At 39.4% G+C, this 15977-nt stretch overlaps 1 protein-coding gene across 4 annotated transcripts in view; it reads left to right on the top strand.

The window, feature by feature from the left end:
- The window catches only part of CDK14 (cyclin dependent kinase 14), a 537492-nt gene that overhangs the window by 85048 nt on the left and 436467 nt on the right, over nucleotides 1-15977 (top strand). The window contains exon 1 of one of the 4 annotated variants that reach the window (XM_045185274.3): nucleotides 14171-14283. The exons of the other annotated variants lie outside the window; for them this stretch is intronic. The gene's annotated coding sequence lies outside the window, so the exon portion shown is untranslated. Of the gene's footprint in view, nucleotides 1-14170; nucleotides 14284-15977 lie in introns of those variants that run through there. 4 annotated transcript variants of the gene reach the window in all.

The raw sequence follows: 15977 nt of genomic DNA, 5'->3' as shown, positions 1-15977 counted from the left end.
GATGTGTTGAGTTTGAGTGGCAAGGGGCAGATTTCAACATATAATCCCATAGTATGTGTGTGTTATGCTCAAAGGTATAAAAAATGAAGGAAAATTAGATATGGTGTGCTCCAATTTGAGAAATATATGCATTTTACATACAGAATTGTTTCAAGATATACTTGATTGTAAGTATTTAGGAACTTGTATTTCTGGCTTGCTTCCTTATGTCATTCATTGTTCCATCTAATACTCCCTTTTCTATAATTAAAGAGTACATTTTATTTTGTTGGTTTGGTTTTTAGACAAGTATACCCAAGCCTTCCATTATAGATCTGTATTTCAGAGATTTGTCTTTCAAGTATCACCTGTATTGAGTAGTATGTGTTTATTGCAAAATGATGCCACAGTTGCTCCATTATATTTGGAATTATGCTTCAAAAACTAACTTACAAGCTGCATAGGAAAATTAGGCTTGAATGGGGTTTTCCATTTTTAGACACTGACTTTCATTCACCCTCTGCTCTGGCACATTGTACGGCTCCTACTCCTAAAGAGCCGACAGCTTTGCCTGTGCCAGATTCAGTCTTTTACCCGTCAGTACACTAATGATGTGGACTAATGGGAGGGCAGGGAGCTCTGCCTGCTGGGGACGGAGCTGGGGGAGGAGGCCGGGCTCTTACTGTCCTCGGCCTCCTGCCCCAGGACTGCCTGGCACTGTGACTCATTTCACTTCCCAGGCCAAGGGAGGCCAGGGTTTGCAGCAACTGTTACTAAGCATTTGATACCTTTTTATTTCTCTGAAAATATTATATATTAAAAATCTATTTACTCCCAATGTACCGTATTTTTTGGACTATAAGACGCACCGGACCATAAGACACACCTAGGTTTTAGAGGAAAATAGGAAAAAAACCATCTGCTCCATCACTAGCTCCCCCACAAGTCAGGTAAGCTACATTTGGACTATAAGACGCACCCCCATTTTCCTCCCAAATTTGGGGGGGAAAGTGCATCTTATAGTCTGAAAAATATGGTAAGTGAAACATTTGCTGTATTTGCTAAGGAGGGATATTCTTTACTTATATAGTATCATCTTAGGGGAATCTTTGCCACAAAATTTCCTTGTTTTCCATATCGGGATTGGTTATAATTCTCTTGGGATTTGTGGGTTATGGCTTTATTTTAATAAATCTTTACGGATATAGAATCATGTCACTTACTATCAGGGCTACTAAAAAAAAGCTTAGTCAAATTTGTTGGCCAGCAAAAGTAAAATGCTTTTCCTTTGACTTAATTTGCTCATGCACTTAGTTTTATTTTATTTTTAAATTGTGGTAAAAAGCATGTGACATCAAACTCCCCGTCTTAACTATTGCTAAGTTCACAGTTCGGCTGTGTTCACTGTTTGCCCATGACTGTGCAGCAGATGGCTAGAGCTTTCCTGTCTGGCAGAATGCAGACTCTCCCTACTGAGCGACGACTTCCCATTCTCTCCCCCCTCTCATCATTTATTTTTAAAAACTACTTTAAAGATCTAACATGTCCAAAGAGCATTAAACTGTCAGATTATACCAACTGGATGACTGTCATAAAACGGCATTTCGTGTTTCCCGTGGACCTTCCTCTACTTGTCTTAATTGAAGTAGACGGTGACATTCAACTTTTTTTTTTTTTACTGTCTCCCAGCAAATTATATCACAATTCTTACTTAAGTCAGCAGTGTGTATTTTCATGATGAGTACCGTGTCATCAGTATTCACTATGTAGTAAAATAGTCTACTATGCTAAGCTGCCATGCTTGTATGATTTTTTGTTTCAACTTGAGTTAATAATGAACATTTGTTACCTATTTGTTTACTTTTCTAAGGTCCCTACCTCTTTTCTCCCCTCCAAATGTGCCAACAATATTTTAAATAATGAAATGATTCGGGGCCCTGATAGGGCCCCACTTTTCCAGCTCCCACTTTTCCAGTACCATGATAGATGGCTTATTCCTTAGGCCTGAAGAGTCTCCATTCTCCTCGGACTTCCTTCAGTGCTTCGTCACGTTGGATGGCATGGCTTGTGCTTTCCTGCGCTGTGGGACACTCGGGAACTTCCTAAGGGAAGGGATATTGGAGGCTAAGTTCTCGTTCCTTTCATGGCTGAAGCTGACATTTTTTCTGTTCTTACACTCTTGTGATAGTTTAGCTGGGTATAGGATTTTATGTTGGGAATAATAACATAGAATTTTTTTGCTCATAGAATTTAGAAATCATTGCTCTGTATTGTCCTCTAGATTCCATTTTTACTTTCAAGAACTCTTTGCCATTCAATTGCTTATGGGATGAATCTGGAGACTTCTGTTTTGCCTGGGAAATTTTCTGGTTTTACTCCTTTGCTAATCACCTCTCTTCAATTTTCCCTATACTTTCTGGAATTCCTGTTAGTCAGACTTTTGGATCTATTGGTTTATGGAATTGGTATTCTGAATTTTTTATTTGTTCACTTGGGTTTTTATCCTTTGATCTTATGTTTCTATTTTTCATGAGATTTGACTTAGTTTTCCAACTCCTTGCTTTAATTTTTATTTGCTAATTATATTTTTAATGTCAGAGAGCTTTTGCTTGGTCATTGATTATATTTTTTACATAGCTCCCTGTTCTCATTTTATGTATGTGATATTTTCTTTCTCTGACAATATTAATTATAAGTTCTATTTATTTTGTCTATGTTTAAATTATTTTCTAGGGAATATTAAATTTTTTTAAATACAAGTTTCTCTAAAGTATCCTTCTGTTCTCTACTGTGTCTGTGTTACATTCAGACCCTTTTTTCCTGTTTATATTTGTATGTTGCTCTTATATGTAGGGGGCCATTTTTTTAAGTATTTTTTATTGATTATGCTGTTACAGTTTTTCCAGTTCCCCCTCTTTATCCCCCTCTGCCCTGCTCCCCCAACCCTCCAGCATTCCCCCTCTTAGTTCATGTCCATGGGTTGTACATATAAGTTCTTTGAATTCTCTGTTTCCTATACCATTTTTTATCTCTCCCTGTCTATTTTATGCCTACCAATTATGCTGCTTCTTCCCTGTACCTTTTCCTCCCCCATCCCACTGAAATCCCTCCATGTGATGTCCATTTCTCTGATTCTGTTCCTGTTCGAGTTGTTTGCTTAGTTTTTGTTTTTGTTGTGTTTCTTTTCTTTTAGGTTCATTTGTTGATAGTTGTGAGTTTGTTGTCATTTTATTGTTCATAGTTTTTGATCTTCTTTTTCTTAGATAAGTCCCTTTAACATTTCATATAATAGTGGCTTGATGATGTAGGAGGCCTTTTTTGAATGTGCGGCTATCACTCCCAAGAATGAGTCCTGACATACTGATGAACACCCTCTGTGTATGAAGCCTATTGGCAGATTGGTTTGTTTGTATGGTGATGAAATGGCAAGCCAGCTCTTCATCAGGGGTCTCACAGATGTCAGTATGTGAAACCTTTTTTCTTAGAGAGGTTTAATTGTTCCAGAGAAGGCTCTTCTAACCTCTTGTTTGGAGAAATTAGGCCCCTGTATGTGGGAGTGGATTGAAGGAGTAGATCTGAGGGTCCTAGTGTTTTTCAGTTTGTACATTTTCACTCAGTCCCTCTGTGTTCCTCCTTGATTCTGAGTCCGCTATGGCTAACTGGTCCTCAAGCTCTATAGGTCAGTTTCTGCAGAGAATAACCTGGTGCATTGGGTAGGGGTAGAGGCCAGGAAGGCTTCACCCAGCTTTCCTGTTTTCTGTTTGGCTGCACATTGTCTCTGTCCTTGGTTTACCTTGTCTGAGTTTTGCATGTGAATTGGTTTCCATCTCATGGGCATCTCCCCGACAGGCCCTTGGCCAGCAGCTCCCTCTGCTGTAACTTTCCCTTTGTCCTCAGGTGTTTACACTCTTTTTATTCTCTTACTAACATGTATTGAGAGGGAGAGGGGAGAAAAATCCGAGAGGTTAATCTGCCATGTTTAACAAATGTCCCATCTAACTGTTTGAATTTTTATTTTATCTTGCTAGGTTGTAAGTATTTCACTATCCACATTAGAAATCATTTCTGAGATAAGACTGGGTGTAAAATGTTTGAAAAGCTCCCTGTGAAGGGCAGTGCTGTGTGTGGGCATAAAAATGCAGCCTGGAGTGGAACACAGAATTGAACACTATTGAAATCTTAATACAGTTATAGAGTGAAGAGAATTCAGTGTGATTGAAGACAACCTTTGCATTTTTAGGTATCTGAAGTATATAATTACCATTCCTTCTACCCAGATTGTCCCCCACCCCCAAAAAGAAAGGAAAAAAATCCCAAAGAATAATAGAGTACACCGTTGGGCATATTTTCTACCTCTTTTTCAATGCTTTCTGTGTACTTTAGAGATGTGGGCATAGTGAAAAAGATAGCTGTGTGGTTCTTGCTGACCACCATAATTTAAAAATATGGATTGTAGGTTATATTATCATAACAGATTTAAAAATAAAAAGAATTCTAATTTTATAGTTTGTAGGTTTGACCTGTATGTATTTTTCTGACAGGGTTAGTTTATGGAGGTTCACAACGATGAATAACCATCCCATTAATTTTCAAAGATAAGTTTAATCTTTACTGGTCATATGACTTAACTTTAGACAGACAAGTGAAAATGTACTATAACCATTTTACATTTGTGCTTGCTCTAATAGGATAGTAGGTTATGTACTTATTTAGAGTCTAATCAATAATAACCCTCACATTGTAAGGTATGTAAATTTCAAGTCACTCGGTTGTGCACCTAAAACTAACATAATATTGTAGGATAACTACACTTAATTTAAAAAAGGAATAGACAACTCCTCCTCCTATTTGTTTTTTCTACCTTGTATGGACTTAGCACATTTTGTACACATATTCAAAACAGGGAGCAATGCATTCATATAAATGCAGTTTCCTTGCTGGAGCATATTTGTTATATTGCTATGTAGATATAAAAACACTTTATTTGAAGGATAATTAGTTTTTGAGTACATCATAATTGGTTTTACCTTCTCACTGCTTAGTGCCTCAGCAAAAGCTCAATGTTTGCCCAGGATTATTTTTGTTTTTAATTTAAAAAAATTTTTGGATTGAACACTTATATAGTGTTTATTATGCAAGGCTCTGTTCTGAGTCCTTTACAAAGATCAACTAGATTAATTCTCAACAGTCATCTGATGTTGGCACTGTTACTATTCTGATTTTCTCAGAGGAAGGAACTTGCTGGAATAGCTGGTTAATAGCAGAGTCTTGTGAGCCCAGGTAGTCTCGCTTCTGAGTTCATGATCTTGACCCAGAGTAGGTACTTATGCCAGAATTATCACTCTGGGTCAACAGAAAGCTGTTACAGCTTCTTTAGGCTTCATCTAAACCATGATAGACACTGAAGGGCTTGTGGAGTAACCCTAAGATTCCAAATAAAGTGAAAGTCTACAAAACAAAGCAAAAACAGAAAACTGTTTACTTTCTTGATGCTAGTACAATGATAATTTAATTTAATAGTCCTAAAAAAGGAAAACAGGAATCTGTGTGAATTGTCTATGCATATACCCCTCTCTGAAGGGAGGGGAGTAGAGCAGAGAAACCCAGCAGTTCTGCTGTGATTTCAGCTAGCACGCACGGAGACAGAACTCCCTGACACAGTATTGAGGCCCTTTGGCTCTCTTAAAAGCAGACAAGGGCCGATTTGGTATGATAGGAATATGGGAAATTTTTATCATCCTTCCATAGACAATTAACTACTCAGAAGGTAGGAGGTACAACAAAGGTGTCTCAGAGGAATGGATTATTGACCAAAACCCAATGGATTCCTCCAGCACAGGTTACAACCTTGCTCTCTCTGTAACCATCCACATTATTTGGCAAAGGATAGATTGGAGGGTCCATTTGCAGAAGTGGTAAAATAAATCTGTATGCCGTCACCTTGGAATATCTGTATTTTCTCTTTATGAGGACCTAAAATGTGCACATACGCAGTAGACTTTGATAGTGTGATGTTGGGGTCCTTCCCACACTTGTAGGTCAGCAGATAAATGTCAGAATTACCCAGATCTTATATAAATTTGGGGAAAAATGGAAAAGTCTCCTAGGCAAGGAGGGAGTGTTATTATCTGGTTCCTGCGTTTAAAGATAAGAGTGTGCTGGATGGAGGACCCCGCACAATTTAATCCCAGAGCTGCTAGAGCTACCAGTCCCCACAGCTCAGGTGGAAATAGAGAATATCCCTGTTTGCCTCTGAAGCCAGCACGGCACCCCGCTGTGTTGTGCTAAGGGGAGACTAACGTAATTGTGAAAGGCAGTGCCATGATGATACTTATAAAAACCAGAATATGAGGGATAGTATGGAATTAAAGTTTCTTATCATGAACACTCTAGGTACTTGTGGGCAGATGATGCTTTTTAGTTCTCATGAATTCATACTCCGGGGAGGTTTGGAGCAGAAGGAATAATTTGGCCTACAGTGTAGCTTTGGCATCGGAAGACCCTGGCTTGAATCCTGGCTCCACCACTTACATGATCTTGGACATGCTGTTCAAGCTCTCTAAGCTTCATTTTTCTCATATGTAAAGTGAGAATAATAATAGTACCCATCTCCTAGGATAATCAGTAGGATTAAATGAGATGAAATGAATGAGCTTGTAGTACAATGGCTGGCAGGTTGAAACACCCAGTACCTTTTAATGTTAATAGTGTTAGTTGCAGCTGTCTTCATCATCATCACAAGTTGTAGCGTCTCCCTCTCATTCACATACCCATCCTGTTGATTTCGTGTGCTATTTCTCAAATTTCTCTTCTATTTCTGTCACCTCAGTTTTAGTTTTCATCTTTCACTCATGCTATGACTACAGTAGTGTCCTGTTTGGCTTCTGTGACTCATTCTATACCTCTATAACCCATCCTCAAAATTCTTACTAGTGATCTTTTAACACTCAAGTGTGACCATGCCCCTCACTGCTAAATCCCTTTCCATACTCCTCAGAGCCTTCAGGATAAAGGTGGTCCTTCTCATAGTTGCAAGAAGAGATTCGCTCCTCAGATTTAAGCCCAGGTGGCTATTTTTAGCTCTTCTAGGCTACCATTCCCAGTCTCGGAGAAAAGAATGACGACGTGCTTCTTTGCTGTATCTTAGATCATAAAGCCAACCACTTAGCCCTCCTCGTTGCTGCACTGGCTTGCTTATGAAGGAGAAATAAAGATCCTGAGACCTACTACCCATGATCATATGGCTCTTTAGTCAAGTCAGTAATTACGTATAGAACACTATGTGGGAATTTAACAAATGAGACTTGACTTGTTCTTTCTGAATCTCAGGCTGATGCCCTGCTTATTCATTTAGATAATTTCTCATTTTACTGTGGGTTTTAAATTTTATCAGAATGCACAGTAGAGTGTATGTATTAGTAAATTTTTATCTTATTTTGACTCCACCAGCGTTCCTATATATCAGTTTTGACAATACAGGAGACTTGTGAAGAAGGCTTGCAGTCAGAATTGGCTTCACAGCAGTATCTGGGTCTCCCTTGGGAGACACCACCATCAGGAGAGGTCCCTACATGAACAGGATTACTTTATATTTTCTTTGTTTCAGTTGTGTGCACACTAAAGTTATAGATCTGATATCTTTGCAGACATAAACCCAGATCTCATTTTCTACCTTATAGCATTGTCTTGCATTTTTCAATATATTTTGCATAGAGGTCACTGCACTGTTGTGATGAGAAAGAAAAACTGCTTTAAATTCAAGGCATTGCTTCTGTCAAGTTGGAAAAAGTTCTCCCCAGAGACAAACATTTCGCCAGCAGGGGTCGATAGCCTGTGGGGTGCATTCGGAAAAGACGCATCAAAATGTGAAGCACGTGAATGAAAGGATAGTTCATTTAGCCTGTGTGTGAAATTCCAGAATTCTTTTTCATGCTCTTATAAGAAATATTTTAGGTTTTGTACATATTTGCTTTTTTCTATTTTGAAATGGTTGCCCTGTGTATTCTTCCCAAAGGTAGTAAAAATGTGATGACTCCCATGGAATGTAAATATTAAGGTTGATGTCTAAAGGTCGTTTTTAAAATTTTAAATACGTTCACTCCTTTGTACTTAAATATTTATTGAACAGAAATTGTAAAGCTATGTGAGTGACTGCTGGTGAGTCCTGGAACAGACCCTAGTCTGTGATGCCTACACTGACGTGGAGGAAATGGGGCAAGATTGGCCCCACTGGGTAAGTCTTCCCTTCCGGACAGCATCTCCCGAGGTTTCCCCCTTCTCTTGTAACTCGAGTCTTTGTGGCGAATAACTTGTGCAGGTACCTTTCTTTTAGCTTTCCCTGCAACACCATACGCTCGTGGCTGTGTTGTTGGGAACTATCAGGAAAGCCTCGTAAGGGAAGTGGATCAGAAGAGCAGAGATTGAACTAGTCTGTGCTGCAGCTTAACTGTGCTGTGTGGCTTCTTTGTGTCTAGAGTCAGTTCAATGACTGTCTCAGCAGCATATGAAGAAGTGCCAGTGAGAGAGCATCCACCTGGTCATTGACTTTGGGGCCTCTGCTTTTTCATTCTTTATATATTATATATATGTGTGTGTATGTATATATATGTATATATGTGTATATATGTGTATATATGTATGTATTTATATGTAGAGATATATAAATATATATATATTTAGTGAGATGGGAAGGCAGGGTGAAAGAGGAGGAGATAAACATCAGTGTGTGAGAGAAACATCGATCAGGTTGTCTCGCATGCGCCCTGATGGAGACGGAACCCACAACACAGACATGTGTCCTGACCAGGAATCAAACTGGCGACCTTTTGCTTTGCAGCACAATGCCCAGCCAACTGAGCCATGCTGGCCAGGGCTGCTTTCTTCATTCTTCTTAATGATACCTTTCGAGATCCTCTCTGACTTGGTATTAATCACAAACCTGTTTTCCCCTCTGAGGAGAGGGGAGTTGTTTAGCTGGCTCTGATACCATACCCATTGTTTATTTATCAGAGTTATTTTGTTCCTTTAAAATTTGGACTCACAGCCCTGACTGGCGTGGCTTAGTTGGTTGGACATCATCCTGCAAAGCGAAGGGGCGCTGGTTTGATTCCCGGTCAGGACGCATGCCTGGGCTGCAGGTTCAGTCCCTGGTCGGGGTACATACAAGATGCAACCAACTGATGTTTCTCTCTCACATAGAGGTTTTTCCCCTTTCTTTTCCCCTCCCTTCCCCTCTCTCTAAAAAGTCAATAAAATCTTTAAAATAATAAAAATGGACTTACAGCATAAGGATGCTAATGTAAGAAAGATCTTGGAGGGAAGACCAAGTGTGTCGTTGGAATTAAGTGATTTGCATAAAGAGACTAAAGCAGATGGAGGTGGGTCATATAAATTGAAGGGATAGTCCACGCTGAGGTGGATACCTAAGGGGTGGAAAGGCAGCAAGGATGGACCACTGTGATCAGGATCTGCTTCGGGGTGGAGCTGTTACCTTCGGTTTTGCACCTCAGTGCTTGGACCTGTGGTGAGGATTTGGTATGTGCCTTTTGAAGCAGTCAAAGATGGAGTCACTGTCAAATGAGTTGTCGAGAGGAAGCTCTTAGGTGAGAGGGGAAGTGATGATTACATTATGCATACTAAGGATGCGGAGAGAGCCAAGAGGGATAGAAGGCAAACAATGATTGTTTAACAAACCAACAAAAATTAACCATTTAACATTAATTGAAAGGCCTTTAATTAAAAAAGAAACTTAGTATTCTATATTAAACTTCTTTATATAAATAAATACTAAATATCAAAATCAGACCTACTGTTTTAACCTGAAAAATACAGGACTTTTTATATGCCCTGTGTTTCGACTAACTGAACTCTTTTGATTTAAGTGGAAGCTTATATTGGATAAACCAGACTGTCAGTATCTGAATGATCAGATGCCAACTTTTACTAATTAAAAAAACTACTGAGAAATCTTGTTGAATATTTCCCTATGCAATGTGGTATTAATATTTAGTATTGTAAGTGAGTTAACTGATTCACTGTGCATACACTAGATGTGCACATTAATTAACAACTATCACATAAATGTTCTTGAATTAAAGACCTAATTGATCAAAAGTTGAAAATATTCAAATAGCAACCTGCTGAGAAAATGTTTCATTTGGAAAACTAGCTAAAGACTTTTGAGCAAGAAACTGTGAATACCTTTTAGGTATGAATGGCAAGGGGTGAAATAATCATTTAGGACTTACATGGCATGTCTTATTTCTATGCAGAACTTGAGCAGCCGAGCTGCTACTTAACTAAGAACAGACATGATTGTGTGGGTTATGTAATCTTATGTGACAAGAGTAATTTTTCCCAAGTGAAATTCTTATTGCTGTTTCCTTGTGTATGCTTCCTTTGCTACAAGATAAACCCAAAACTCAGAAGCACACAAAACCCTTCATGGTTGCCCATTGTCTGCTTTCAGCCTTATTCCAAGCCTCACCTCTTACCTGTCCTGCTTCCTTCTCCCCGAACTTTCTTCAGATCTCCTGTAGGGAACTATCTATACTCCCCAAAAGATGTTCTGCTATTTCCTACCTCTTTATCATACCCATGCTGCTCTTTTTGCCTAAACATGCCCTAGCCAGCATTAGGAGGCTCTAAAAATAGAACTTGAAAAGTCTTTAATGGTTCCTTTCAGCATTATACCATATGTATTACAGTAATAAACAATTGAAATAATCTGTTCTCTACCCCAGATAGCAAAGAGTACAGTATAGAAATGATTCATTCATGTATTTATTCAACAACTATTTATTGAGTACCTATTAGTGCCAGGCACTATTCTTGGCCCTGGTGATTTAAGAGTAAACAAGATAGAGAAATTTCTGCCACCATAGAACTTTTACTTTAGTGGGGATGACAGACAGAGAGTAAGTAGAAATATAATGTAAAGGTCAAGAAGAAGTACAAGGAAGGTAAACCAAAGAAAGGAAAGGGGAAAGAGAGACGTGAGGGGAGTGTTGATAGAATGATCAGGGAAACTATTTCTGAGAAGGTGTGGTTTGAATGTAGATCTTTCAGAACGGAGGGAGCAAACTGTGGGAAAACGTAGAGGAAGAGGGTGCAGCAGCCTTACAGAGGAGCTTACCCCTGGCCGGATGGCTCAATTGGTTGAGCATCGTGCCCATACACCAAGGTTGTGGATTTGATCTCCAGTCAGGGAACACCACAAGAATCAACTGATGAAAAATAAGTAGACCAAAAAATCTCTCTCTCTCTCTCTCTCTTTAAAATCCATCAGAAAAAAAAATTAAAAGAAAAAATCACTGAACTAGAGGGGCTTCATGTTCTTAAGAACCAGGAAGGAGCTCAGGGTGGCTGGGGGACAGTGAACAAGAGGACTTGTGAGAAGGTCATGGTTAGAATGTAGCATTTCATTCTAAGTCAGAAACTTTCAAACTTTGAGCCCGACAGTGGTAGTTTTTAAAACCCTGGCAGCTGTGTATAGACTCGGGCAGGGAGAGGAATAGGAAAGTAGCATCAGAAAGACAAGGCAGAAGGTCGTGTTTTGATCATCGTGGTGACTTGGACTGGAATGGAAGCCATGGAGGTCTAAGAAGTGATTGGATTTGAAGTTTGCTCTGCCAGTGGAGTGAAGAGAACCAGCTGTTGAATTGGGTGTAGGAGACCAGAGAGAACAATCAAGGATCCTTGATCCTTGCATAAAGGATCCAGTTTTTGACTGGAGAAATCAAGTGTATTAATAGAAAGGCCATTTGTTGAGATGGTGAATATTTGGGGGAGCAGGAGGTGAGCAGCGTTGGGAGGGTATGGAATCAGGAATTTGGTTTTGGACTTGTTAAATTTGAGATTTGTATTCTGTGTATGAAAGGAATTGTCACAAAAGTAGCTGGATATATGAATCTGGGGATAAGGGAAAGGTAGGGCCTGGAGATAGAAGTTTGGGGACACTTAGTGTATTGATGGCATTAAAACCATTACATTTAAGATCAACTAAGGAGAGATGAAAAGAGGGCAGAGGTCCCAGTCCTGGGGCATCTACATCTTTAGAGTTTGGGAAGAAGAGAAACTTCTGGCAAAAGAGACTGAGAAGACAGAGGTCGCAAGGTAGGAAGAGAGAGAGGTTCCGAATGGAGGCGGAGATCAGTGCTGAGCGGTCCAGGTGAGGTCTGGGAGTTGCACCCTGGGCTTGGCCTTGTGGAGGCCTTTGCTGACCATGGTGGAGTGGAGAGGACAGAAGCCTGATTAAAATGAGCTGAAGAATGAAGGGCAATTTTTACTTTTGTTGCCTTTTCTTTTGGTCTCAAAAAAAATCATTGCTAAGATCGATGTGTGGTAATCATTTCACAATATATACATATATCAAATGATTATGTTGTAAATCAAAAACTAGTACAATGTTATATGTCATTTATATCTCCATACGCCCCCCCCCCCCCAAGTGAAAATAAGGAGAGGTAGGGAAGCCCATTTCGGTAAAGTCCTTTTTCAGGAATTTTGTTATAAAGGGACCATAGCAATGAAGCTATAGTTGGGAGGGTTGAGGGATCAAGGGAGATTTAAGGTGGAAGAGAACTTTGGGAACAGTGGCTGTCATTCCCTGAGTCTTACCATTGAATAAGAGGACATGCTGAGCCGAAGCAGTCCTTCGCTCCGGTATTGACAGTCCCTATAAACATGAGAAAATTGCCATCGAAAGGCCTAGAGCCTTTTATATTCTCTATGGTGTTAAAAATCTTTTTATAAAGTAGCAGCTTTTAGAGCATGTACAATGTGGTTTTCCTTTCACCTTCTCAGATGTGAGATGGTGTCTTTGAACTGACAGAAAGCTGAACTGCCCTGTGTGAGATTTTCTGTGAGCCTAGAAGTAACTTCAGGATAAAAATTCTATGGAGGGCTTCTATGTCTGAAGCAAAATTGGTGACACAAAAAAATTATTAGAGTACTTAAATAATTGGAGAAAAGTAGCAGATACATGCTACTTGATGCTTTTTTGACAGGTAGGATTGGGTTAATTTTGTTTAAAATGAATTACCCACACAAATACATGTTTACCTTACATTTTCAGTATGTGTGGAGAATATCTTGGAGAAGGGGTCATTTTCAGATTCCTCTGGGCGTGGTATTTTCACCTGTGCTTGTATATACTTTTCTAACACATATTAGTGTGTATATTCTTGCTCCAATTTCATGCTAATTGCAATAATAGCGCAATAATGAATTCTATCGATTAATTATGGTGCCAACTCTTAAAATGCAATTTGTTGGTTGAACTACCTTATGCTATTTGTACGTTGCGGTAAAAGACTTTGTAAATGAGAGAACAGAGTGGTGGAGGCTTCTTGTGATTGAGATTTAGCACCTGTGGGTAGCCTCCCCTTCTGCATAGATGTCATTGTGAATGAGTCACCAAATTTTAACAAGGAAGCCAATTATTTGTGTATGTTTTGAAAGCTGATGCCTCCGACTTTTACTCCTTCTTTCATCAGAGGGAGCATTTTATTTAGTTTGATCTCAGAAGATGGAGTCCTGCTTGCTGATTGGCATCAGTTTTCTTAAAACAACCCTGAATTTTCTGGAAATGTGTGCCTGCCAATTTAGAACTATTTATTTGAAAAGTTAGTTGGTTGCAACTGGCAAAATTGATTCTTGATGAGTTTTTGTTTTTTTAATCTCTCTTCCCAAGTTTCAAGTGGCAGGAAGGTAAGAATACATTATGTGGCTGGGTCTCCTGCTGGTAAACGCAAAGCTCATCTCTTCCAGCACTCGCTGCTCCTGGTGTTTCCTGGGTGTGTCTGTATGGTGGTAAAGTCTCTTACCATCCTAGTCTCTTTAATAAACCTATCTTTAAGCTGTGGTTTGTAGTGACAATGGAGAAGTATGATAGAAAAGTAAGAAAATTGAGAGGGAGAAGAATGAGAGTGAGCTAAATTTGTTCATTAAAACTCATAGAGAACTATAAATAGCTCCTTCTACCTTTAGCCAAAGGAAATATCAAGGAGAAAGGTTATAATCAGGTAGCACCTGTAGCTGTTAAAAAAGTGGTTGAATTTCAGGGAATGGTGCAAAAACAAAGTGCAATGGCAATAGAAATAGGGATATAGATACTGAAGAAGAATCAAATCAGTAGGAACCAATGGACTTAAGGAGCGACTGAGAAAATGAGCCTGAGAGCCCCCGGCTGTTAAAGAAGGCAGTGCCGCAGCGGATGTGAAGCAAGAGTATCCATGTATATGGTTTCATCCATGATGTTTCTTTTCTCCTCATCAAACCTGCTTCATCCCTTAGGATTCTGAGGTAAAGAACCTTGGGGGGTGGGGAGGAACTACCTGGACCAAGGTGGGCCTGTGCCAGGTGTGGCTCTTGAAGTCAGGTGGTCCGGCTGGGGCTGTAGTGACTGCATACCCATAGAAGGAACTGGTCACGGTGGGCTCAATAAGGAAGTATGAATTGTTTTGGATGTGGACTTTTATATGTACTGAATCTTCTTGAATGATTAAGAGAAACAACGACTACTGAGGGAAGCTGTAAGTGCCCCAAGGGAGCCCCAAGGGAGGATTCATAAAATTAAGCTATTCAATTGACCTTTGTTTTGTGGTTGGTAAAACTCCATCTCCCCTAAAGGAGAGTGAATACTGGGGAGAGGAACGGGAGGGAAGAAGGGCCTCCAAGTTCCCCATGACTAGCTGATGCAGCACTTCCCAAAGCTTAGTTTTCCTTAAGGAATATGGGGAAGGAGTTAGGCTGTCTGCCTCCAGGACAAGTAGGGAAAACCACATCTTGGAACTGTATGGGCAGGCAGTGGACTTGGAGTCCCTCCAAATAATCTTCCTCTAGGGGGGAGAAAAGAACCATTGTTCTTGAGGGTTCAGATCTCAGAAATTGTTCAGCCCTTCTAGGCTGCGCTCCTATCCGATGACAAAGGTTCTTTGTTAAATTATCAAATTACATCCAGATTCAGATAACAATTCTTGCTCTAAGAGTGATCATTGCTAGTCTTTGGATATACATCCCCTGCCCCCTAACATCTTACCTATTGAATTCTTTGTGGCTCTAGTGTTCAGAATTTGATTACCGCAAGTGAAAATCTGCCAATTTTGCTTGATCCATCATTCTGAGGCCTCCCTCCTCCTGAACTCCCATGCCATTTTCTTTAGTTCTCTGTGGCAATTATTTCTTGTGTTATATGTATTTGTGTAACTGTCTGTGAAAGCAGCAATTTTGTCTCATTCATCTTTATGCCCCCTATATTACTTAATACAAAGGTTAATAAATGGTTGGCAAATGAATAGAACATGACAAAAATTCTTTAGTAATGAAATACAGGAAATGTAGTTTATTTTATAAAGTTTTCTTAGTGCTTTCTTTATATGTTCCATAATTCCCTAGTGTACCTTTGTGGCTTCTTCCAAAATCCACTTCTTTAATTGTTAATAACTCTCTTTCCTTCATGACCAGAGTTGGTGCGACCAGACTGATTTCCCTTTTATAATTCTTATGACATTTCTTAACTACTTAATGCGTGGCGATATTTACCGACACTTTATAAATGGAGTTTGTAAGGCTAAGTCAGTTTATGTCCCTTTAGGTAATGTGCCTAGAATCTGAATGCCTGCCACCACAGCAACTTGGGTGCCTGGTTAAATTAATTGGTCCAAGGATTCAGGCTTCTGAAAGGTGCAGATAACTGATTAATAGGTAATGCTCCATGATTTATGGCAGTTATGCAATTTTCCCAGTAAGTTATAACAATAAATTGAAAAATTTTTAATATATGTGATAATTTAGTATAAATTTATAGAAATCTTATGCATTGTGGGTGTGTGAAGGAGCTTTGTAAAAACCTTGGTTGCCATTAAGCCCATCCTTTCCTTCCATCATGTAAGTCCACATCAACCTGAAGTCTCTTTTTCCTAGAATTTAAAGTAGCACACCTATTAGTTACTTAGCTCTAGTTCTGGCATTAGGGCCTCACAGTACCTCCTTTTGCA

Source organism: Desmodus rotundus, chromosome 6 (genome assembly GCF_022682495.2).
Source record: "Desmodus rotundus isolate HL8 chromosome 6, HLdesRot8A.1, whole genome shotgun sequence".
NCBI lineage: Eukaryota > Metazoa > Chordata > Mammalia > Chiroptera > Phyllostomidae > Desmodus > Desmodus rotundus.
Note: the sequence above shows the minus strand (reverse complement) of the source record. Positions and strands in the feature narration are given on the sequence as shown.